Source organism: Onychostoma macrolepis, chromosome 19 (genome assembly GCF_012432095.1).
Source record: "Onychostoma macrolepis isolate SWU-2019 chromosome 19, ASM1243209v1, whole genome shotgun sequence".
In the NCBI taxonomy this organism is placed as follows: Eukaryota; Metazoa; Chordata; class Actinopteri; order Cypriniformes; family Cyprinidae; genus Onychostoma; species Onychostoma macrolepis.
Window position 1 is genome coordinate 2007378 of NC_081173.1, and position 26812 is coordinate 2034189.

At 35.2% G+C, this 26812-nt stretch overlaps 1 long non-coding RNA gene across 1 annotated transcript in view; it reads right to left on the reverse strand.

Annotated features, from left to right (window-relative positions):
• LOC131526192 (uncharacterized) overlaps positions 1 to 4981 on the reverse strand; it is a 78907-nt gene extending 73926 nt beyond the window's left edge. The window contains exon 1 of the long non-coding RNA XR_009267401.1: positions 4724 to 4981. This is a non-coding gene — a long non-coding RNA (uncharacterized LOC131526192). The remainder of the gene's footprint in view (positions 1 to 4723) is intronic.
• Between the last annotated feature and the right edge of the window lie 21831 nt (positions 4982 to 26812).

The window sequence follows — 26812 nt, forward strand, 5'->3', positions numbered from 1 at the left end:
TCAAAGACTCTTCTATAATCTCTGCTTTTCTCTTTCTCACTCATCTCCCTCTCTCTCTCTCTTTCTTTCTTGCTCTCTGTTACCCTGCTAACATTTTATGACTCATCTTATCCATTTACTGGATTTTTATGAACTAGGTTTAATGAAGGTTTAATTATCCAATTATTTGCATCATTATATGGGTGTTAAGATCATATTGTGTTGGTTAAAGCCTCAGTAATTAAGACATGAATAACTTGAGCCTTAAGAAGCCTGTGTATGCAGTTAGGTATTGTGTTTGTACATAAATTCAGAAGGTAAACAAATCAGTTGTTCTCGAAAAGTGGGCTGCAGGTTTGTTCTGAAGAAGGAAAAGCAGCTACATGCAAATAATAAAATAAACCATATATGGTTGCATAGTTAGGACAGAAAAGTACATATTTTAATAGGCAAGAGAAATTGCTTGCAATATTCCATTAATATCTCAACACTTTTTAAGTGAGAGTACAATACAATACAGCCAGGGCCGTCCTTTGGGCGGTGCAACTGGTGCGGTTGCACCGGGCCCCGCGCTGTGAGGGGGCCCCACGGCGAACAGAACCGAGGGGGGCCCCGCTCCCTACCTCGCACCGGGGACGGCCCTGAATACAGCTTTACTTGCAGCAAAGATTAAGACTGTTTGTTTCAACTACAGTTTTTTTTTTTTTTTCCTACTTTTTTCTAAGTACAATATTTATCTGTGCCTGATCAGTTATTGTTCCTTATTCATTTCCATGATCTGTCCATACCTGGAAAACACTATTTAAATGTCTGTAAATTTTAATCCCCTATTGTAAATTGAATTTTTAAAAAATCTATTTAGGAGAAATTTAGAAATCAAAATTGTAGAAACTATTCTCCTTATTGTTGTGTTAAAACTTTACATAGTTGGGCCCATGCAGTTTATGGTAATATGAATGCATTTCAGTTTTTTTTTTTTTTTTTTGAGGACATTTTTGTTTCCTTTTTGATGATAAACAAGGTATAGTGTTGGATCACCACTTGATGTACAATATAAATTTTTGTGAGGGCCCTCAAATTTCCATTTTAAAATTTTAGAAGCAAAATCCAGCCATAAAGCATAAAGCAAAAAAAAAAATCCCCATGCCAATTTTGCATTGTTCAAATCTATTCTTGCATCTATTCTTCACCCTTCTATTCTATCTATGGTTTTCTTTTTATTTATTTATTTAAAAAAAAAAAAAAAAAAAACACTTGATACTTCTTTTTATTTAAAAAAAAAAAATCCTCTAACACTAACATTCTCAATTCTTTTTCTATTCCTTTGTGAAAAAAAAAAAAAAAATTAGATGAAAAAAATGAGACCCTCTAACACTAATGTTCCCTATTCTTTTTCTGTTCTATCTACGTTTTCTCTTTATTTATTATAAAAAAAAAAATGTTTTCAAAATATAAAAACTTGCTACGTGTACTGCGTTAGGCTAACCGAGACTTACATACAGTATTATTGCTCTTTTGTTGGTTTTGATTGCTTCTGTTGTCCTCATTTGTAAGTCCCTTTGGATAAAAGCATCTGCTAAATGACTAAATGTAAATGTAAGTTGTTTGTGCAAATTCCCCATGCAGACCAACAGAAATCCGTTCAGTCTGAAGCACAAATGCGCAGCAGATTTAATGCTGATTGTTAAAAATATGGCTTGCGAGGCTAAAAGTACTGGTAATGTTGTGGAGAACAGAGTACTGTCAGTTATCTGAGCTTCCGGTACACAAGAATAATTCCCGGTATTGTGGAAAGCAAAATTGCAAGTAGAGTGCTGAGAACAGGCCTATTTCGAGCACAGAGGATGAATAAGAACAGAATGTTCATTAATGGCTGAACTATTTCTTTAACTCACATGCCCAAGGCCACAATGCCTTTAGCCTTACAATAGAGCTTAAAAGAATTCTTCTTTTTGTTACTTTTATCTAGACATTTAAAATACTGTTCACAACAGATGAAATGATACAAAAGTGTAGTATTAATCTGTGTGTGTCATAAATGTAAGGGTCTCTTATGATTATACATAATATATACAGTATATTCAAGTGCAAAGGAATAACAGAAACGGGTCTGCGTTATCAAAATATACAGTATACCTATAACTCTGTTTCACCAGATTTGACTAGCACATTCAGCAGTGATCTGACAGTGTTGCAGGTGTATGCTTGTATATGTTAAGTCTCTTCTCAGATGATAAATACCTTCTATAAACTAAGGAGAATTTGCCACCTACTGACTGCAGTCTGCAATCACATGAACACTGGTTCCTTTCAGGAGCTGCTGGGTTCTTCAGTGCACTGAGCACATAAAGCAGTAATTCTCTTTTTTAAGGGGATGTTAGATTAAATTGTACATAGAAATGTATTTCATGAATGAGGTCCCTTAAAGGAATTACTATAAAGAATTTATTGAATGTGTATTGAATTCAGAAACTCTTTCATATCACGGCACTTCATTTAAAAAAAAAGCTTCTAACTCTAACAAACATTAAGATGAATTTAAAAATCTCTGACGCAGATACAAAGCCATACATGAAAGTAAAAGAATATAACATTGGTACTGAGGCGAGGAGCAGGAGAAATTAACAACATTATTAATGTAGGCGTACTCCAGGCTATTACAGCTTCAAGCTTCGTCCTTTGATATATTTCCCGACTCATTACTTTTGCATGGCTGAGTGTTTAATCACCACCTAACGCTCAACATCTTCAGCATCTCGCCGCGCTCCCCAGAATGCTGAACTTGGTTTAGCTGAGACGCTGCTTGCATTATAATAAGATTCACGGAGCATCCCAGACACTCCAAACGCCTCGGTGCCGCTGGTCAGGCAAAGAGGACACGGAAAAGTTAAGTCTTTTATTCAATTTCGCTAAGATAGTCTGCCAAAGCAAAGTGTTAATGAAAAGACTCACAAGTCAATTGAGGAGTATTAGCATACCGCAAAAGCCTTTCTTTAAATCTCTTTCAGTGAGAGGAACATCAAAGGGCTTTCTTTTCCAAGGTAGTTGGGACAAAATGCATTTGGTACAAGACAGCGAACCAGAAGCAAGCCTGCAGGAAGAACACAGGCTCATCTCTGTCTGACACTCATGCAATCTTCCTCAAATAAAGCTGTAGCTAAAAGACAGACCATTTTCTTTGCTGCATTATGTATCTACATTGCAGTGAATTTGCATGACTTTTCAGAATTATTGGATACAAATATTTTTTAGAGATTGCACTGTCAAAGATATGTTTTTACAGAGAATGAGAATAACTTGAAAATGTCACTTTCTCTATAGAAATGTCCATGACTTTTTAAGAACTTCAAACCTGGAAAACACTGTGTATATCACATTTATGAAATGATGTTTCCCTCTTTAACTGTTGTTACAGTTATTGTCTTTGATCACTGTTGAAATACTTTCAGTTGAAAACGTACAACGTTGTAAATGAACAATGTGCTGTTTATTTGACTTGAATAAAACCAGTTCATTTACATGTTACTACATGAAATTTTTTTTTTTAGATTTTTAGATTCCTTTTTCCACTGACTTGTTTACTGGGTGACCTCTCCAATGTTTATGTAGCACATGTGAAAGTCAAATTGAAGGTATGAAAGTATCTAAAAAATTTTATTGGCCATCTTATTTTTCTGCTAAATGTCTTTTGTTCATTTATTAGTGACATACCAGAGTGACCAAAGATACAAATGTACAACAACATCATAACCACAAAAGCACACACACACATTTACCATATGCAGCTAGTTATAAATACTAACCTAGCCCTATAACAGAAATGTTTATGTATTTTTACAATTTTGTTCCCAAAAGGAGGATTTCAGCTCACTTCTGGGTACAAATTTGCCCCCAAAATATGGTTACATAGGTACACCCACACAAATATACTCAGGAATTTTAGATTTTCATTGCATCATCTGTCCAGAAAAACATCCAAGACTCCACAGAAGCAGATGGAAAGAATAATTAACCAAACTGTTTACTGATTCAAAACTAGTTGTTATGCTATGCTTCAGAGAGGAGAGAGGACACCAGTATGATTAGGTATATAGAGAAATTAAGCAATAAAGAAGGCGAAAAACTGCCATGAGAAATCAGATGTCAGGAGAAATTACCCAAGAGGTTTCACATGACATAGGCTTATACATCCTTCTGTAATTCAGATTAATAATGACCTGTATCTTCATAAGCACAAAGACATGACAGACAGGGATAAGAGAATTTACAGCAGATTATATAACTGAAATGCAGTAGAACCTCAGCTGTAATATACTTCTTTGAAAAAAAATCCCTATTAATAATGCACTTACATTTCTAAGGCTTTTCTTAAGGGGTTTGTAACAAATAGGCCCCATGTGCTAGACTTTTATAGTTTTTAAAAAACAATTAATATCACAACACAGTGATTATCTTTTCATAAAATTTGGTTTCTAACAAAGAAAGTACCAAGACAGTATCATACTTTGAATGTCAGTAAGGTACATGAATACAGTAGTAATTCAGTAGCCTGCAGCAGACTGTATATTAAAGAGCCGTGGTATTACCGTCTAACAGCATCAGTGTACCGTGGCACCGGTACAGAACTTCATAAGGGTCAGCCGATTTGGTTGATCAAAGTTACATAACAACACACCGCTCGACGATGTCTCATTTGGGTTAAACACTGATGTGTTGTTCTCATGGGAAATAACGCTGCACTCACCTGCAGATCTCTGTGGGAGACGACATGCTCACTTTCACTTTCTTCACGCGCACGAGACGCGCTTTCTGTGGATTTGTCCGCTTGAATCGCAGCGGTCTGTAACCCCGGTAAGATCCTCGGTTCGCTCACGGTGAGGGTTTCTGTCAGGTGCAGGGGTGATCTGTGCTAATGTCATGATCTGAGGAGAGACCCCTCCTCACCGGCTCTCCTCCTCCTCCTCTCAGCCCCGGAGCAGCTGTGAGTCCCGGTTACCGGAGAGAAAACTGGAGCTCGACTTACAGGCTGAAGTTTACCGAAATTAACCATGGCTTCATGACGGTAACGACAGCTGAAGTATGATATCGTCAAACCACAGTAAGCACAAAATTAATGTGTACCACAATATGTTTAACACATCAGTATTAGCCGTGGCATGAAAATACAAAGAGTAATATATATATATATATATATATATATATATATATATATATATATATATATATATATATATACATACACACACATTTCATTTGTTGTTATTAACAACATAAAGTACATTAAACTGGGGTTTGTGAAGGGGTTTATGAGTTTAATGCAAAGCCCATAATGGTAACACTTCAGAATAGGGAACACTTATTCACTATTAACTATGACTTTTCCCTCAATAAATTCCTAATTTGCTGCTTATATATAGTAAGTAAGGTAGTTGTTAAGTTTAGGTATTGGGTAGGATTAGGGATGTAGAATAAGGCATTAATATGTGCTTGATTACTACTAATAAATGGCTAATATTCTAGTAATATGCATGCTAATAAGCAACTAGTTAAGAGACCCTAAAATAAAGTGTTACCCTAATAATTAATTAAATCATAAAAATGTTAAATTAAAGTGGATAATTTAAACATCAATCAATCAATCAATCAAAAAAAAAAAAAAAAACTTACTAAGAAACGGAAATATTGTTATATTTGTTTACCTGCATGTCATGTGACCATAACGAAGGTCAGAGAACCAAAGAACATGCAAATGTGATGCTGAATTATTAAAATATTTATTTTAAAATCTCAGGTGTACTTCAAGTAAATATAGCCTATTAGGTCAAAGAGGATCAGATGACAAAAACAGTTTGTGAATTTGTGTATTCATGAATTTGTGCATTTTAATGTGTTGCCACCTGACTAATGACTGATCTCTGTGTGAATGTCCACAAAACTGGAAGACTTTACATAAAGTGTATATAAAGAGTAGGCTATTTTAGAAAGGAAAAATGAAAAGATGAAAAAGAGGAATTAGGGAGAATCAATAAAATTGTGAATAATTTTTTGCTATTGTAATGTGTAATCATGTAATCCATAAAAAGTAACTGTAGTCTGATTACAAGTATTTAAAAAATTAATCTAATTACAAGTACTTACATTTTGGAATATGAATACGTAATCCAGATTACATGTAATCAGTTACTACCCAGCTCTTTGTAACTGTAATCTGTTACAGTTACTGGAAAAAAATAAGTGTAATTAAATTACAGTTACTTATGAAAATGTTACAGATTACAAAGTGGGTTACATCTGAATATTTTCTCACATATGCAGATTTTATTGATTTCTTTCCCAAATTGCATTGAGTGCTCTAATATATGATACATCAGTGTTTCAGGATTTTAGGACACAGAATAGGACACATGCTTATTTGATAACCATTTTATTTCCTATTTGGGTGTGTGTAAATTCTTTAATTTTTACGATGAACAGTTTTTCCAAAGCATTGTTAGATGTCCGTGTTTCCTGTTTCCTATGCAAAGATTTGATTTCAAAAATAGTATCATAACCATTAAACTATATCTTATGGTTTTAACTCTGTATTTAACCTCAGAATGATCTCAAGAGGTGCTAAAGTCTGATTTTGTGGTGGCTGTGCTTTAAAATTAAATGATTATAATCTTAATTCAAGTGAAGAAGGATTTTGAGGAGTCTGACAGTAATCAGTGTTGAGTCCTACTGTCATGTTAAACCTGCCTGCTTTAAATGTTTCAAAATGATGAACATTTGAAAATATTCGTTATAGAAATTTAGAAAAGTAATCAAATGTAATCAGTTACATTACTTTAATGAAGTAATTGAAATGGTTAAACTACTTATTACATTTTAAATAGGGTAACTTGTAATTTGTAACCTATTACATTTCCAAAGTAACTTTCCCAACACTGGTATTAGCATATAGTAAAACAGCAAATTTTCGTAAGCGCTGACAAATATATGCTAATAGAACAGTGATGTTAGCACTACTGTCCTTAGAGAAGGATTTAAAAATACAATATATTCACTTATTATGGATTTTCTGTTACAGCACTAACTCTGGTAACTGGTAGGCTACATAAACATATAGTATTGTTATGTCACAAAACCAGTGACATTGCATTGCAACAAGCTGTTTTTTACAGCTTGCAGTAAACAGTCTGCAGTGGGGAGGAAGTTTTGAGGTCTAAACGTTTGTGTTTTTTAATCAAACCCAATTTCAGAAAATCAGGCAAAGTTGGTTTCACACTACATGACCCATTTATTTAATTTAAAGTGTATTTTAAAGTGTCTTTTTGTAACTTTTTATTTCTTCAGACACTTCAGATTTGACAGATGTAGTTTACCACATGCACACAATATGCACACCTTAACAAACACACCTACACAAATGACGTTTACACACTACAAATTTTTTTTTTTTTTTGCACCCTCAGATTCCAGATTTTCAAGTAGCTTTATTTTGGTCAAATATTGTCCTTACCTAACAAACCATACATCAATGGAAAGCTTATTTATTCAGCTTTCAGGTGTAAATCAATCAAAGCAATTTCAGAAAATTGACCCTTATGACTGGTTTTGTGGTCCAGGGTCACATATATGATCCATATTCAGTGCACTGTATCAAGCTGAGCAGTGCAAATCGTGAGAGAATCGCAGGTGTGTCTGTCTCGCTCAGTAACAGACACAGGCCTGAGTAGAGAGGAGCCAGCGGTGTTATTATCCTGACGGATGAATCCACTCGACAGATTGGAGCATCTGCCATTCCCTCATTAATGATTACTTTCCTCTCATGCCCTCCCCAGCATCCGCCTCTCTCTCATTTTCCTCTCTGTTTCCTTCGTCATTGGCAAAGGATGATGTTGTAATCAGCACAGGGGCTGAGTGAGCATTTCTCTTTACAGAACGACTGTGCCATCGACAGCAGAAGAAAGGAAAGACTGATACTGCCGTGGACGAGGAAACTCCTCATTTTGACTCTGTATCAGCTCACAGCTCCTTATCTCTTGCATTTACCAACCAACCTCACAATTACCACAGAGTCTGCATTCACAATCAGCCAACACGCCATTAGTCTCTCTCCCTTGCTCTCTCTTAATTCAATTTGAAATTTAATTTAGTTTAATGATTGTTTACATACAATATTGCCAAAGCATTATACACAAAACAAGTAATGACAAGAAAAAGAGCTATACTCTATAGCAATACCAAACAACAATATATTGTAAGTAATGAATAAAAATAAGAAAAAAAGAAAAAGAAAACTGAATAACAGTAATCGATGACCCGATAACATTCAAGTTTACTGTTTTTACTTTTATTTTCCCAGTGGTCCAAATATGAATTTTTGCTTTCTTTTATGATGTGCTTTATTCATCCTTTGCAGTGTTTTGTGCACACCAAGTTATTCTAAAAACGTGGCACTCAAGTAAAAATAACTTTTCAAATGGCATCTTGAGACTTTGCATTTTTCCCCATTCTACTGGCTTTTTGTCCCATTGAGTGTAATCTGCCAGGCATTGTTGGTCCCAAACTTCACAACCGTTTAGAGCAGTAGGCATAACATTATCAACAATTTTTGCATCACACTGTGCAAAGTTCTTTTAAATGTGCTTTTAATCCAGCATCAACATCGCCAAGACACATTTATCATCTTTCCAAAAAATGGTATTGGAAACAATCATGCATTTTTGATTAAACGCATCATGATGGACACTCTGGAAGACAATGAGGGAACCATCAGCATAGGAGGGGGAACAAGAGCGAGAAGTTCTGGCAAAGCTTAAAGCTGCAGTCCGTAAATTTTGCCTCTTTGTCGCCATCTCTGTTTTAAAACCTGGAATTGCAGCTGTGTGTGGAATTATCTCGCTCGCGTGGGCTGTGCTCCGGCACGGCTCCAGCGTGGATAAATCTAATGTTTTGAGGAGTATATGTAGCTGTCAGTCACCGCACTGGTGTGGATGTTTACTGTACTTCACAATCACAGATTCTAGCCTACGTCTTGGAATATATGACCCAAATAAGAATTTTCACCGTATATTGTCATCTGAACAAGTAAGAAACAAGTCTGCCACGTTTGTTCTGACCAACTGAGGAAAAAAGCATTACCATAAATCGCGCTAACAATGGTGATTTAATCTAAAGATCGGTTAGCTCATATCACATCTAACCGTGCAAAGTATTATTATTGTTGTTCTCAAATTATTAATGTTAACAACATCAGCATTGCGTGACTATGAGTATAGTGTGTATTAGCGTGTAGATATCAATTTCTGTACAGTCTAATATCTAATTGTCATACCATTCGAATCTCATATTAAGAAATTATTTTAACCCAAAAGGCAAACTACACTGATAAAAATTATTTTGTAGTGAAGTAAATACTACAGAAAAACAAATGTAATTTCTACATTAAATAATTTAGTTCAGGCAAGAATTTAAATAAAAGAGTAAATTCAATATTAGTACTCAATTTAAGCTTGTAGAATTTAAAGTTTGAACTTATACGTATATTTTTCTTGGAATTGTTTGTTATTTTTACAAATATTGTTTAAGTAAATATCTACGTCATGATCCTGTTGTTCCCATCATGCACTTGGGCATGAATAATTAATAAGGTACCTTTTTTTTGCTGTTTTTGAGATGTATTTACATTGTTTTGTGGTTGCTTTTGTTGTTAGGTTAAGTAACTTGCTGTTTTGTGACATCTGGAGTTCATTTTTTACTCAAAATGACCCATTCATACTCAAACACTATTCACTGAATGTCACCGTCATTGTGTATCATGTGCCAAGTTTGCAGGTCTCTGTGTTCATTCAGTTTATAACTATATTGAGTCAATATATTACCTTAAAATGAATAACGAGCAGTCTACTTGCTTGTGAAAATATGAAATAATAAAATAAAAAATAAAAAAGTCTACTTGCTTACATACATGCTTGTAACATATCCACATATAGGGATTTTTTTTTTTTTTTTTTCAGTGCTATGTTGTTTGAGTAAAGTTTACAAACCATGACTGAGTGAAATGTACTTGAGTATTGTAGGGTAAACTTAAAATAATTAAGTAGAAATTACTCATCAGACTCTACCTGGTCACGTTAAATTTACTCATTTCCTTTACTAATTTTAGATAACTTAGTTAAGTAGATTTTACTTAATTCCTTATTTAAATTTTACTTAAAAAATATTCGTGCAAAAACTTGCAAAAGAAAAATTAAGTAAATTTAACTTCTTATTTTTTTCAGTGTATGCTCGCTTCGAACTGATTTTCTTTAAAATACAAATCTTGTGTAATAAGGCTATCTGTAATCAGAAGGAATAGGAATATAATTTAATTTCATAAACACATAATCCTTTCTGGATTACAATCCACCATCAAAATGATCAATTTAATTATTCTAGCTGCTGTGAGAAAAGGCTATAAACGATGCACTACCTGCAGGATCCACACGTGCTATAGCCTAGTAGCCGGGACAACTTCTTTATGTTTACAGACGTGACGTAATGCGGATCATTTTTAACCAAAAAAAAGTTACGGACTGCAGCTTTAAATAATGATCAGTCAGATGATCAGTCAAGCCATTGGATCACATAATGGCTTATTCACAACTGAAGAGGAAGCTGAGGCGATATAGTATTCAAAAATTAGTTCTGACCCTATAATTTGCCAAACAAGTTCAAAGAGCTCTGAAAAATAGTATAAGATAGACTAGTGCAGAGTGAGGAGAGGAGTTGTGTGATTTTGCCAGCAGCAAGGGACACATTTTTTGAATGTCATAGCATATGTTTTCTCTCTTCCAGTATTACTTAAGGCAGGGATTCTCATAACAGTGAGTGTGTGCCGAGCAGGATTACAGAATGATTTAAATAGTCTGTGGATACTGAGTAAAGCTTAATTTGAATCTATTTTTGTTGGAGGGGAATTCCATTCAAATTTTTTTTTGAAAAGTCCCTAGTGAAAAATAAATATACTAAAATGTATATGAAATACATTTATTTCATGATAAGTATACTATAAATACATTTACATATTTATGCGCTTAATAAAAATATCCCGCAATTGTGCTGTAGATATATTAAACTGGCATACTTAATGTCTGCTAAATTTTGTGCTTAATGCACTTTAATTGTGTGGAAGTAGTGCTGACGTCCAACTAAAGACATACTGAAGTATATATTTGATTATGCTAAAGTGGAACTATTGGGGTACACTTTAAATATCTTGAATTTAAAGATCATACAATCCTCATCAATAAAAAACACATTTTGGACTTAATATTAAGCAATGTGCATTATGTAAAGTAAAGTTTCATTATAATTTATATATCAGTAAGTCTTGAATGACATGTCATACTGTTAATTGATTTACATTCTACTTAAATAAATCCATTTTAATGTATTACTTTTTTACTAGGGGTAAGCTACTTAATATTAACTTCTTTTGAATCAAAGCATAAAGAAAATTGACAGTGGTGCTGTTGGACTTTATTTCAGCATTACCTGCAGCCTCCTGTCTACAGCTGAATCACAGCAGCACTCTTGCTTGTGTGATGTTGCTTAACCTTACTCAGGCCTGGGCCATCTACCCGAAGAGCTTATCTTGGGGTTACCCTACATGACTACTGTGCTCGTGTTTAATATTTCATTTAATCTTAACCCATGCCATGTATTTAATATTAGCTTTATTAAGTTCAATTCTCATTTGATAAATGATGATCTAAATCAACCCTAGTGAATAATAAATATACTAAAATGTATTTAAAATACGTTTATTTCATGCCAAGTATAATACAAATACATTTATTTATTTATGTGCTTAATAAAAATACCCTAAAATTGTACTTTTGGTATAGTAAACTGATATACTTAAAGTCTGCTAAATTGGACTAACTCATTTTGTACTTGTTGCACTTTAATTGTGCAGAAGTAGTGCTGAGGTCCAACTAAAAACATATATTTGATTGTGCTAAAGTGGAACAATTGCAAGTAAACTTCAGGTACACTTTAAATATCTTGCATTTAAAGACCAATATTATTCAAAGATCATACAGTCCTCATCAAAAGTGACATTAAAACACATTTTAGGCTTACTATTAAGAAATGTGCATTGCGCCAAGTAGTACTCCAAATAAAGTTTCATTATAATTTTTATTTCAGTAAGTCTTGAGCGATATGTCAGTAAACATGTTAGATTTGAACTATACTTAGTATTAAATAAATGTATTTTAAATATATTACTTTTTTTGTTGTTGTTTGTTTAATAAACCTCCAGGGAGTGTGTTTTTTCCTTTCCAGCCATAGCAACACAATAATTGAAATACATCATTCTTGTTTTCTACAGCTTTCACTCTGCAGTGCATTATGTGTTATCTCTTCCAGCAGGCCATGCATTGCATTCAAACACCTTTATGTGACTGACAGCTCACATCAGCAGTAGGCACATGGGAAATGCTTAAAAAGGAGATATTAGGGGCTGTTGTGAGTAAAAAGACCAGTGTTTGGTGCATTATGGCCTCAAAACATGTAGCATATGGCCATCATCAGCTTGTTCAGTCTGCAGTCATTGTGAGGTGTTGCTCCCTCCAGTGGCAGGACAATCAGAGTGCCATCATAAACAGAAACTGGCCATAATGACTGAGGATTACGCACAGCCTTTCAAGCATGCTAAAAAAAAAAAAAAAATGGTGCTATATAGCACTAAAAGTGGTTCTTGGCTCATAATCATAGGGGAACCACTTTTGGTGCTATATAACACCATATCTTCAAAGGGGCTATACAGCACCTTTGTCAAATGGTGCTATGTAGAACCACAAGAGGTGTCATGTTGCACTGTATTTCTTCAACAAAAATGGTGCTAAACAGCACCAACAGTGGTTCTTTGGCTCGTAAAGAAACTTTAAAGGTGCTTAACAGGTTCTTTGTACGGCAGAGGTTCTATATAGCACCTTAATCACCCCAAAGAACCAGTGAAGAACCGCAGAAGAACCACTGAAGCACCAAGATTTGGTGCTATGTAGCACCAAAGTGGTTCCCCTATGATTACGAGCCAAAGAACCACTTTTAGTGCTATATAGCACCTTATTTTTTTAGAGTGTAGTTCCTAACACAATAAACTTGCATACCTTGTTGCTAGGAGACAAATGAATGTAAAAAAAAAAAAAATGAGACTGTGACATCAAACACTATGCTTTTTTCGATGATATCAGACTGGCTCTGATTTCATGCAACTTAAAAATAAAGGTGCTTAAAAGGTTCTTCACAGCAATGCCACATAGAAGAACCATTTTTGGTTCCACAGAGAACCATTCAGTCAAGGGTTTGAAGAACCATCTCTTTCTTACCTTTTTAATAATCTGAAGAACTTTCTTTTGCCACAAAGAACCTTTTGTGAAACAGAAAGGTTCTTCAGATGTTAAATGTTCTTTATGGAACCATTTAGACAAAAAAGTTCTTCTATGGCATCGTGAAGCACCTTTATTTTTAAGAGAGTAGCATCAACTTGTCTAGACTGTAAATCGGGCAAAACCTTGTATTGTGTATTCCAGCCTTAACACACATTCTGTTGTTTAACTGAAGAAAAAGTTATTCTTTAAAAAGCTAAACATCGCAAAGAACTCAAAGTCAAATTCATCCATGATCTAAAAGAGTAGGCATGCACAAACACTCTTTCAACATGATTTTAATCAAACTATGCTCTAGTGTAGTTCAAAGAAAATTAGAAAACTGAACTGAAAATTATATAAATTATTGACTATAAAATGTATTGTTAAATAGCATAAACCATCCATTTTGTCATGTAAAACTTCTCATATGAGGGATTTTTAAATTGTGATTCCCAATGCATTTTCTAGTTATGCTTGCTGATAAAATATTTGATAATTTATGTGCTTGGGTAATATAATACTTGGGTAGCAATTTATTTTACAGTCCTGTTACTCATGTACATACTATGTTCTTATTTTAGTAATTACAATAACTAGGTAAAGACTAGATACTTACCCTGAACTTACCCCTAAACCTACCCCTACTCCATGTAGTTACCTTATATTACCAGCACTTTCTTAGGTAGGTACACTAATAATATTTACATACTGTAAAATAAAGTGCAACCAAAACTTGTCAGTGTCTGTGTCTTAATTGAAGATCTTATTTGTGACATTTATACTTATAAGACAAGCCTTTAAATATGTTAATTCAAAAAAAAAAAAAAAAAAAAGGAAAAGGAAAAGAAAAGAAATCAGTTCGGCAGTCTCCATAAAATAATAATTAAAAAAAAGAAAAGAAATCCGGTTATCCAATAATGCTTAATGTCTGGAAAATGCATGGAAAAGCCATGGAAAAGTCAGAAAAGTCATTATCAAAATGTGTGAGGACACTCAAAACCGCACTGGATATCCTTGAGGCAGTGTTTGTATCAGTCTCACCACGTGATGGCAGCACAGAGTTATTTCCTGCTTCAGGTTAACTTCATCTGAAGGAGTTTCAGCTGGAATCGTTTCTGCCTTTTTAAGAGGATCTTAAATGACTGGAAATGGAATGGCTGTTCCATTAAGAATTAAATACAGGCTTATTATGGATAGTAAAACTGTTGTGAAAAACAAGACAGCAACAAATGTCCACAGTAAAAAGTTTAAAATGTCATTTACCTCTTGCGTGTTAAATAAAATAATTGAAAAGCACAAGGCTGTAAGTAAATCACAATGTTCCTAAGATAAAACACAAAGTCGACTGGGTTAACAGTAAACATGCCAGTTTAACTGTCTGTGTGTAGTTTCTGGCCAGCTGTTTGGATCAGAGTCTTGGAAAGCTGGAAAGACAGAGAAATGGAAAGAAGACACGAAAAGCACAAGACCTCTCTTGACTGCCTTTGTTTAGGACTCAGCGGAGTGAAAACTAATGCACTGTGGCTGGGTTTTCAAGCAGACACAAAAGTAGTGATTGGAAGGATGGACTGTAAGTTGCTATAGCTCCAACACAAAGACGCAACACAGCCCACGCAGGAATATGAATGCTAATCATAGAGATGGTAAAATTCTGCCAATAAAGTCAGATATTGACATATATTCAATATATGATCTGTACTGAGAAGGTCAGACCAATAAGCATCTAAAGAATTCAAGCAGAAATTGTTAAACTGAAGGGGTAATTCTCCCAAAAAATGAAAATACTGTCATTTACAATACTTACCGTCATGCCGTTCCTAATTCATATAACTCCTTATCCTGTGGAACGCACGCAAAGGGAGAGTTTTTCAGTTATATCCAGATTTTTTTCATGAAGCAAATGTGGACAGGCTCCCAAAAAAAAAAAATAATAAAAAAACTGTTAAGTTGTTGGTGTGAAACTGTATTGGCATCACTAAAAATAGCCATTTGAGTGCATTCTGAAGATGGCCACCCAGTAAACTGACTTAAAAATTATATTATAACCCATTCACAGCGCAGAGCAAACTCCGTATCTCTTGTTCCAAATTAGAGTTCACAGAGAAAGCTTTTACTGGCTTTTTAAATTTACTTTAGATTATATATACAGTATATATATATATATATATATATATATATATATTACATTATTAATACATTACACATAAACAATTATATTTTGACAATTAATATTCAATTTTTTAATTCATATAAATACATACACATAAAAACAAGCTTTACAAAATAAAGGTTTATGAAATGCACTTATATAAATGAATAATGAAAAAAATTCAGTTGATTTAATTGCATTAAATTTAATCCCATCGGTCACAATAGTGACCATAAAGGTTTCCATTTATAAAGCTCTAAAAATGTTACTGACTGGTGTTTTAGTGCATTCTCTGCAAATATGGGGAAAAAAAGCTAAAGGGTCTCAATTAAATATGTTCAGTGCCACATGGTTAGTTCAAATTGGTAAACATTATCTTTAAGGTGTCTAGTATTAATATATACAATTATTCAGTTTTGTTGAGTGTGGTCAAAGAGTGAGTAAACATGTTGATGGCAACAATAGTGACCGCTGGGATAACTTTTTTTTTGTCCAGTATATCAGTGTTGTATAAGGTTTATATATATATATAATAGTTATCCTAGAATGTGATGAAACAGTTTCAAATGTTTTAATAACTGGCTGAGATACAGTATATAAGAATTTTGATGACTGCAGAAATATTTTAATTCAGTATACACTTTATCCCAGATCCCATGTGACCATAAAACACAATTTTTCACAGACTTTTCCATAAAAATCCTCAAAAACAAAAAAAATTGGGATTTAATATTCATATATTTTATTTCAGCTGCCTGCTCAAAGTTTTGTGTCAGCAGCTGTTTTTTTTTTTTTTTTCTGTTATGCAAATGTGTTTAAATTCATGATATTTTCATAACTTCAGCAGTGAAGCAAATTGAGCCGACTTTCCTGTGAGAAGTGACTCAAACTAATGCTCTACTATACATGTGCACATGTCAAACTTTCAGATGCACATGCTCCAGAGTTAATCGCAAACCCTTGATCAAACCTTGAACAGACAGAGAACATTTTTAGCAAGTGTCGTAAACCCACTGAACCTGGGGCCTGTACCATGATGCCTGTTATGGGATTAGTTTTGAGTTGACAAAACTAAACCAATTCAATCAGGCTTTGTTGGTACAATGACGGTGATAATTAACGTTCTCTGTCAACTCAGGCTTTGATCCTGAGCTCATGAACAACTATGGAGTGTGCGCACATGAAAATTTGTCATCAGTAGTGAACAGCCAATCACAAGCCTTGAAACACAGAGAAACTTAGATTCACTTCTCTCAAGAGATTTAGCACGATTCACTTCTCTCTTCTGCCGAAGTTTAAGAGATCGAAAAATGTGAAGAATTTAAACACATTTACACAGAAAGAAGTCATGAGTTGACCATGAAAGAGGGCAACTAAAAGAAAACATCTTGCTGTCCTGTACTGTATTTATATAGTTTATATAGTTGATAAAGTATATAGGTATACAGAGACTTGACCATGTAAATTCACATGTAGTAATTTTTTAAAGCACTAACTATTGTTTCTAAAGCTTATTTATATAGCATATTATCTATATACTATATACCTTTGTGCGCTCCTTATTTGGGAGTCACACTCATGGTCTTCACGGTCAAAAGTGACAGGACACCTGAATTTTTTATCTTTTTTTTCTTCAGTAAAATCAATCTAATATATTTTTGTTCAATAATATTTTTTCTTTTGTATTTTGAGAGAATTTTATGGTACTAATTAATATTTATGCAATAATTATGATAAATTTTTCCCATTGAAAATAGTACAAAAAAAAATTTTCAAATTTTTTTTTATTATTTTTCAATTTATGATGAAAATAGACACTAGGCCTTTAAAATCCAATTTTTGAATGCAGATTAGCACCTCCTGGTGTGAGCAAAGAAAGAAAAAACATGTAATTTCATGGTGTAACCACTAGTTGCCTGTATAGGACTCTATAGAGAGTCTTGTGAATTCCCTAGTTGTTTTTAGACATAATTGTTTACTTTTATTAGGTTGTGGATATAAATGTATATTTAGGCATTCTCAAAGACTGCTTTTTGTCAAGGTTCATATTTTTTTTGCATTGTTATTATTATATAGGTTTTTCTATTATTATTACTACAGTCAACCCTGAACACAGAAAGCATTTTGTTACACAAAACATTAAAAAACTATAAAAATGTAACAAAAATGAAGAGGAATGCTTTATCAGAGCCTAATTCTTCAGGGTCTGATCTGATTTCAACCTCTTATTTCACTCTTCTAACTCATTTTGGCTATATGGTTATAGCCATACCAATTAATTTGAGTGTGTATAATTGTGTATGTGTGTGTGTGTGAGTGGATGTATCTGTCTTACACTCTTGATGTTTTAGAGTATAACCCATTCCTTGTTGTCCACTTTTTAACTGCATTGCAGTTGAATTATTGATTTTATTTTACATAGTTGCTGTGTTACAGGCACACCAGTTCATTGGGGTGTGTGTGTGTGTGTACAAGTGTGTGTGTGTGCGCGTGTGTATGAGTGGATGTGTTGATTTTGCACTCTAGATGTTTTAGAGTTTCACCCCTTCATTGCTGTGCAATGTTTTTCTGCATTGTTGGGGATTTGTAGATTGTACACACAAAAATTTTCTGTATTTTTTTATTTTTTCACGTTTCCCATTCATTTCCTATGGTCGGTCATTTTTGAGTGTGACATTTTTGAGTGTGACTATTTTTTTTACGACCACTTAACTTTTTCGAATCATGCCATCAATTTTTTTGTGTGTTCACATACCAAGTGCCGTAAAAGTCACCGAGTTTTGTACCATTCTGGTGAAGCTACGATTTTTAAACATTCTAAATGTAAAATTTTCCAGTCAGAAATGACCGAAGACCGCACAAGGGTTGGTAAATTCACTTAAAATGCTTAATAATATTGCTAAACATTTATTTATTTATTTTAGAATAGATTAAGTGCACTAATATTATATAAATAATATACAATGATTCTGTCTTTAAAAATATTTCACTATGTAGTGACATTTAATTTGGAACAAGAGAAACTGTGGAGGAGTGACTTTATTGTGGTTTCAGATCTCTTACCCAGAACAAAACCTGCCCCAGGGCAGGGTAGCTGTGGAGCGCAAGTTACTAATGCGATGAACTCCACTAAAAGCAAAGCCAATTTCATGTTGCCTAAAACGTCTTAGGCGGGTATATCAGATATTAGATCAGGTATAGAGCCCTGATCTAAACCTGGTTGGATTTGTTTGGTTTTATCAGCTCTAAACCTGCTCTAAAACTTGTTCAATTAGCTTTGAATAACAGGCCACTGGAGTAGTTTCACACAGAACATATGACACAAATTGATATTTCTTCACACATGCAAACAAAAGGCTTCCTGAAGACAAAGAAAACTGGGGATTCCATGAAGTAGATGACCTTTTATGGTTTTACTGATGCACCACACTATGTCACCTGACCTCTTTCAGCCCATCAGGGATTGGCATGATCCCACACATGCTACAGACACCAGCTCATGCAGAAACATTCCCAGTGGTCCTCAAACCTGTCGTGGGAACCCCTAACCAACACACATTTTGCATGTCTGCCTCATAAGCCACACCCAGACTCTGCTAATGAGCTGATGAGTTTGAATCAGGTGTTAAATGTGATGGATTGACGGGTTTATGGGTTTATGAGTTATATGGTTTGAGAATATGTACCACCAACTCTCAAAGGTATGGGCATGTAGCAGCAATGATTAATGGTAAACAACAGTGTGGGAAATTTGAGCATTTTGAGCAATCAATACGGAGCATACCAAGTCAAGTCACATTTATTTATATAGTGCTTTACACTAAACAGATTGTGTCAACGCAGCTTTACAGTGTCAAACAGGAAAATAGTGTGTCGACAATTAGAGGACATTAACAAAGAGTCATGTTTCCAGTTAAAGTCAATTAATTGATGATTCAGTGATGTCATCATCCAGCTCAGTTCAGATAGTATCTGTGCAATCGGTCTCCGCTGACGTTCAGGGCTGTAGAGGTCGTCTCTAGGTGCTGATCCACCATCTGATCTGGATACGGACTGGATCCGGGTGACTGCAGTGACCATCTGATCTGGATACAGAATAAGATCTCGGAATAAGAAAGAAACAAACTAATATAGCATAAATGCCATTCTTATTATGATGTAACGAGTACATCGGGTGTTATGGGGAGTGTAACCGGTTCTGGTTGACCTTATTAATGCAGCCTAACAATCTTTTAACAAATCTGAATTATAGAAGTGTATTAGTGCGTTATGTGTAAACCAGGTTAAAGAGATGGGTCTTTAATCTAGATTTAAACTGACAGAGTGTGTCTGCCTCCCGAACAACGTTAGATAAATTGCTCCAGAGTTGAGGCGCTAAATAGAAAAGGGATCTGCTGCACGCAGTTGATTTGGGTACGCACGTGACGTCAGCTGGAGTGAGTGCGACTCTGCCCACTGAGTGGCAAAAACACTGAGATGGTCCGCACTGCAGAACACAAGATCTAGGGGGCGTGTTTGGATCCAGATCCGACTCCTCCCAGCTTACATATACCTAAACCTACCCATATCCAACCCCTGATCCCTAAAACCACCCATCTCCACCCCTAAACCTCCCAATCTCCACCCCCTAGATGTGGATCCAACCACGCAGCATTGGTTTTCAGCGTGAATTCTGTGACAGAACACACAAAACACATCTAAACCGAGAAAAGGGCAGAATAGATTTGACAAGAAATATGAGGCATATTTTTACAGACTGCCAAAAACTACAGAAAAGAGAAACAAAACTAATCACTGCAATTTACAGAAACAAATGGTCCAGGCAGCGGAACATGGATTTGCAGTAATCATTTCATGTTGATGTTGAATTTTGCGGTAAAATCATACCCTATACAGGTACATTGTATTATATATCGTATTGACAACTCATCAATTAAATATTTGTCATCTTATATTCTGCATAACTGGATGTTTTTAAATAGACACTGACAAAAACTACAACCCGAATTCCCGGAAATGTTGGGTCATTTTTTAAATTTGAATAAAATGAAAACTAAAAGACTTTCAAATCACATGAGCCAATATTTTATTCACAATAGAACATAGATAACATAACAAAGGTTTAAAAGGAGAAATTTTACACTTTTATCCACTAAATGAGCTCATTTCAAATTTGATGCCTGCTACAGGTCTCAAAAAAGTTGGCAAGGGGGCAACAAAGGCCTGAAAAAGCAAGAAATGTTGAAAATATTCAGCTGGGAGAACATCTAGCAACTGATTAAGTTAATAGACATCAGGTCTGTAACATGATTAGCTATAAAAGGGATGTCTTAGAGAGGTAGAGTCTCTCAGAAGTAAAGATGGGCAGAGGCTCTCCAATCTGTGAAAAAGTGCGTAAAAAGATGGTGCAATACTTTAAAAACAACATTCCTCAACGTCAAATTGCAAAGGCTTTGCAAATCTCATCATCTACAGTGCATAACATCATCAAAAGAACTCTCTGTGCGTAAGGGACAAGACCGAAGAGCTTTGTTGGAAGGCCTTGTGTATTTCAGCAGGACAATACAAAACCACATACTGCAGCTATTACAACAGCATGGCTTCGTAGCAGAAGAGTCCGGGTGCTGAATCGGCCTGCAGTCCAGATCTTTCACCTATTGAGAACATTTGGCACATAATTAAATGAAAAATACATCAAAGATGACCATGAACTCTTCAGCAGCTGGAAACCTATATCAGGCAAGAATGAGACCAAATTCCAACAACAAAACTCCAGAAACCATAACCTCGATGCCCAGACGTCTTCAAGCTGTTTTGAAAAGAAGAGGAGATGCTACACCATGATAAACATGACCCCGTCCCAACTATTTTGAGACCCGTAGCAGGCATCAAATTTGAAATGAGATCATTTTGTGCATAAAATTTTAAAATTTCTCAGTTTAAACATTTGTTATGTTATCTATGTTCTATTGTGAATAAAATATTGGCTCATGTGATTTGAAAGTCTTTTAGTTTTCATTTTATTCAAATTTAAAAAAACATCCCAACATTTCTGGAATTTGGGTTGTATGTAGGTTTTTGGGCTTGACGATATGACGTTATATAACATTGATATAAGTGATCACCCACATTTAGAGCAACCTATTTTGTATTTACAAAATGCGTTTATAGGCAAATCTGCTTTATTTATTTCCCCAGCGTCAAAATCAGAAAACATGATTCCTGGCTGCATATCGATATCCATGGACCACAGAATATTTGGTAAGTTGTAAGGAACATTATAACGAGTCCAGCAACCTTTAGTTTAAACTGATTATGGTTTGTTTTACTTGCGTTTCATTTAATTTAAATCAATTTTATTAATTTTTCTAGGTCAAACAAATAGATATCACTGTAAAATAGTAAAACTCATTCAAAACAAAGAAAACATCCCTCTCAAAAAATATTGATTTTCAAATATCAAAAAACAATTCATGGAGACAATAAATCAATAGGCTACAATTTCACAAAGTCCAACAAAGTCTTTTGATGTGATGTGTTGTGTACCAGGGCAATTAATGGTTCTATGGGTTATGAGTTAGTCTCTCAAAAGATCAAAGGGGGAGAAAATAAATGTTGACAAAATACTCAATTTCAATAATCAAATCCCCCCCCCCCCCCAAAAAAAAGAAGACAGAACTGATAAGCAAATTTTATTGATCTACGTAAATAAGTGTGTGTGTGATGGGTGCGAATGGCTGATGTATGTGTGGGGAAGCCTTTGGAAGTTTGCAGAGGGGTGCTTTATTGTTTGAGAGTACCTGAGGTGAGTTGGCAGCTTTTTGAATCAACACGCTCTCTCAATCAACATCGAAAAGCAGATCCAAAGTACGACAGATAATCCCTTGTTGTCCGATGAACAGTAAGCCTTTAGGTAGGCAGCGTCAAAAAGACAGGAACAGGCGATCACGGAAGCGCTAAACACCTGGCAACTCTCCGCCGACTGCACTAGGCAAACGCCCCACAGTATACGCCAGGGACAGACGCCTTGCAGTCCAGGCCAAGAAGATCTGTCAGAGCAACAAGTAATCCCTATTTTGGTGCTGTACTACTCACCAGAGGCCTATATTGTTGTCTGTACTCTCATATCTATACAACTCTCACTGTTGCTACTTCCTCTTATTCAGTTATTTCCGCTCATGACTCTTCATGTCTTTCTCCCAATTGGTTCTTGCATTGGACAATTAAAACTGTACGGTTCATCCCGAAACCGTCACAAAACAAGCATCCAGATGCCGAGAAGGGCAGGAGTAGTGAAGACATAGTACATGGTTCAGGCAACACCAGGGCAGGAACTGAAGATCAGAGATCTGGAGGAACAAGAGGCAGAGTTACCTTCATAAGAAAACACTGACTGTAGAGCAGTGGTCTCAAACTCAGTTCCTGGAGGTCCACAGCTCTGCAGAGTTTAGCTCCAACCAGCTCCAAATCACACCTGCTTGGAAGTTTCTAGTGATCCTGAGGACCTTGATTAGCTGGATCTGGGGAGTATTCCAAAAAGCAGGTTATGTGACGTACCCAGGTATGTTTAAGCGTAAGTAAGGGGATAAACTCAGCTTTCGGTTCCAAGGTAACTCTCAGGTTGTGTAAGTAGCCATAGCAACTTATTCTCTGAACATAGCCTGCTCCAGAGTAGGTTATGTGTCAGGGTTAGTTCACTTCAGACCTATCAGCACATTCATGACCTACTGACGAGACTCCAGTGGGTGTGACAGATTGTGACATCATGGGTTTGTACAACAGGGTTGTGTTAAAACAATAAAATAATTATGAGATTACGTAATTACATAAAGAAACTGGAGAACTATTCTGATGTCTAGACTGACTGAACAGATGCAAATGCTTCAGTGGCATCAGGCGTCAGATTTTTGTTTTGTATCAAATGATTATTAAAAGCATGGGTTTCTTGATATGTTTTACTTGTGTGTGTGTGTGTGTGTGTGTGGCTGAATAGAGGATGATTTTAATAACCAGCGACAGTCCACATAAACCACAGGGACAGGACTTTCATTTTGACAAGGATCTTTTATTTATAGATGTATGTCAGCGAAAGGTATGGTTCAAAAGGTCAGATGCATGCATAAAGAGCTGTTTGTATATTACAGCACATATGGCATTCAGTATGAAACATGCCACAAACGGTTCTCTGCTCTGGTGTCAGGGGAGCCAGACAGCTACCTTTGCATGGAAAGTGAAAGCTTTTTTTCCTTCACAAACTTTGGCTTGTCACATCCAATCAAGTAAATCAGTTTTCACACAGGAGCATAGATCAACTGGCACTTGAGGTGACACGGCTACTGTGACTTCATAACGCTCAGGTTAATTTAACATTTACAGTTTTTTTTTTTTGATTGCTAACATGCCTTTTGTAAAAACTGAAGTCAAAATGTCTACCACAGTGAGTGAAACAGGACTGTGAATCACTTTCAATGCTTTCTCTCAATATACATTCAATGCCCACATTTTCCAAAACAAGGTACTGCAACAAAGTTAACTGCTTTTACAACTGTTAAAAACACTCTTTCCATCTGTTACCTTCTAAAAAACAACACTGGACACACAGTTGTCTCTGCCTGTATTGTGAAGCGTGAGGCCATCTTCTAACTAAGAGTCTGTTGACAGATAAACAGATACGTAACTTCAAAAATCATGTTTTTTATTATGTTATCATGTTTTTATTGTGTTAGTTAACCTAGTCAAAATAACCCAACTGCAGTTTGATTGAGATTAATTGGAGTTATCTGTTTTTGCAAATGAACTTATATATATATATATATATATATATATATATATATATACAATTTCAAACCCTGTGAAATAGTTAACAATTTACAGATATAATAGGGTGAACAAATAAAAGAAATAAATGACTACATTGAGATTAAAATAAGAAATGTAACCATGAATCTTTTAAACAGAAGGCATGATGAATGCAGGTCTGAAAAATGGTGAGAGATGAGCAAATGCAGCACCCAATAAACAAAAATGAACTTAGCTGTAGACTTGAATGATGGATGTTGGTGATATAAGAGTGAAGTGTGAAGTCCATGAAAATGTCAATGACCAACGATCAAAGGCAAATTAAAAATCCAGATGATCATCATTTAGTTTTTGGTAAAATGTCATAAAAATAACCCACATAGTAAGAAATAGTGAATCTAATCCAGTAATCCTCAAATAAATGAGAAAGAAAATCCACCATATCCTTGTGACGGGAAACTCAAAGCCCATAGTGCCAGTGGTGAATATCCCACAAAAGAGGGCTTGCTTTAAACACTTGTGGAATTAGCATATTTTAGACTACCTCCACACAATGAAATACAGCATATACCTGTATAAAGAATCCATCTACAAAGAGAATGAGGCTGGAATTAGCTTATATATACATGGCTATGTACAGCCTACACACTATTTACAACAGTTACAGTCAAATGACATGACATGATGAAAATGAAAACACATTTACTGATTGAGAAGGAAAAAAATTACAGGAACCAGGGGTCTCATTTATAAAACTCTCCGTAGATTTCATCCTAAAAGTGTACGTATGCACAAAAGCTAGAACCGTTACTGTTTACTGATTTTTGTTATCAACTCTGTATCAACTAAGTATCCATCGGAGCACAAGAGAACCCATGCAGCTAACATTATAGCCAAGCCCCAAGACTGGTTTTAGCAAAATAATGACAGCCCATCATCATTCACTGAGTGCAGAGTTTGAGTGCACAGGGCACATTTTGAGTTTCAGATTTTATAGCACAGGTGACATAGAAAAGAGAAAACAAAACATCCATCCATTCCCTCAAACCGCTCTGTAGAGCGATGCTGAAGCCTATGAAACAACATACACACAGAAATTAATGATTGATACAAATACAAGAAGGGGATGTTCTCAGTATGCACCCATAATAACTACAATCAACATAAACAGAGTATATAAACGTGAGGGGAAACAGAGTTTGATAATCAGCTGTAACCAGCAAGCATATTAACACAGGCAAGTTCTCCGTCAAGCCATTCATAAAGGCATTCAGCTGTTAATATCCAGAGCATGCAGCACAGTAACTAAATTATGTTTTCAAAGTCTGCTCCAGCAAGAAGCTAAGAAAAAATAGATTCACTTCAGTGTGTGGGTTATCCACCATGAAGACAAATCTCCTACAACACTGGCTCTAAGAGCTCTGCAACCAAGACTAGAGAGGCCAAAATTCTGAACAATAGTGGCCTATAGATGTCTTCTCAACAAGGCTGGGATACATACTGAACAGATGAACACTGCAACCTGGTGTCAAATCAGTCTTTTCTGAAAGGAAACTACACTACTACACATTGCATTTGCTTGTTTTTCTGTCAGTGCTTTTTACTTGTGTCTTCATTAGAGCCTTATTATTTATCACAAATGCAAATCACATTAATTACATTCTCCACACAATGCTTTACTTGAATCTTAGTTGGGCTGTGGAATTGAGTGGTCAACAAAACATTGCAAAAAACATTGCAGCTATATGCCCTAACTGTATCTACACCACTGCTTCTTGCCCAGATAGCCAACGTGATCTTATGAGTATTTGTATGCATTTTACGTAAAGTGTGGTTCTACTGTGCCACACATACAGTGACTTATATTTACATAGACTAGATACAGTAGGTGATGTGAGGGAACATGTGTACTTATTTCCAAATTCTCACCTCTCTTTCCTCTCTGTGATAATACATTCTTTGAATATCATACAAACTATTACAGATCTTTCAAATGATCACTTTTGTAAGTCCACCCAATGAAGCCCGACGAAGGCCCAACGGAGGTACACAATGGTGGCTAAAGGTTTCCTGCGCATTCTGTCTTTTTGGTGCGCAAAATAATTACATTTAAAATAAATTCTAATCTGACTCCATTTTATTATGAGTTTGAATTTAGATTGAAATGCAAATTGGTTGTTTGTCCATTAATGTCCAATTGTTATTATTATTCTGACACTTGATTATTCTAGTTAACCCTTTACTTTATATTTACTCGTTCATTAGGAATCTATGTCTCTCAGAGTGTTTCTTGTCGGCCGTTTTACGCAGACCTCACGATCACACGTTTAGGTTATTACTAATAGTATTTAATAGGTCACCTATGCTTACCATTCTTTAAATAATAGTTCTGTTTATCCCCCGACAATGTACAAACTTGTTAAAGCTCAAATGATAATCAGGGGATATGCTAGTACTATTTGTCTAGCCCCCGTTAGTTATA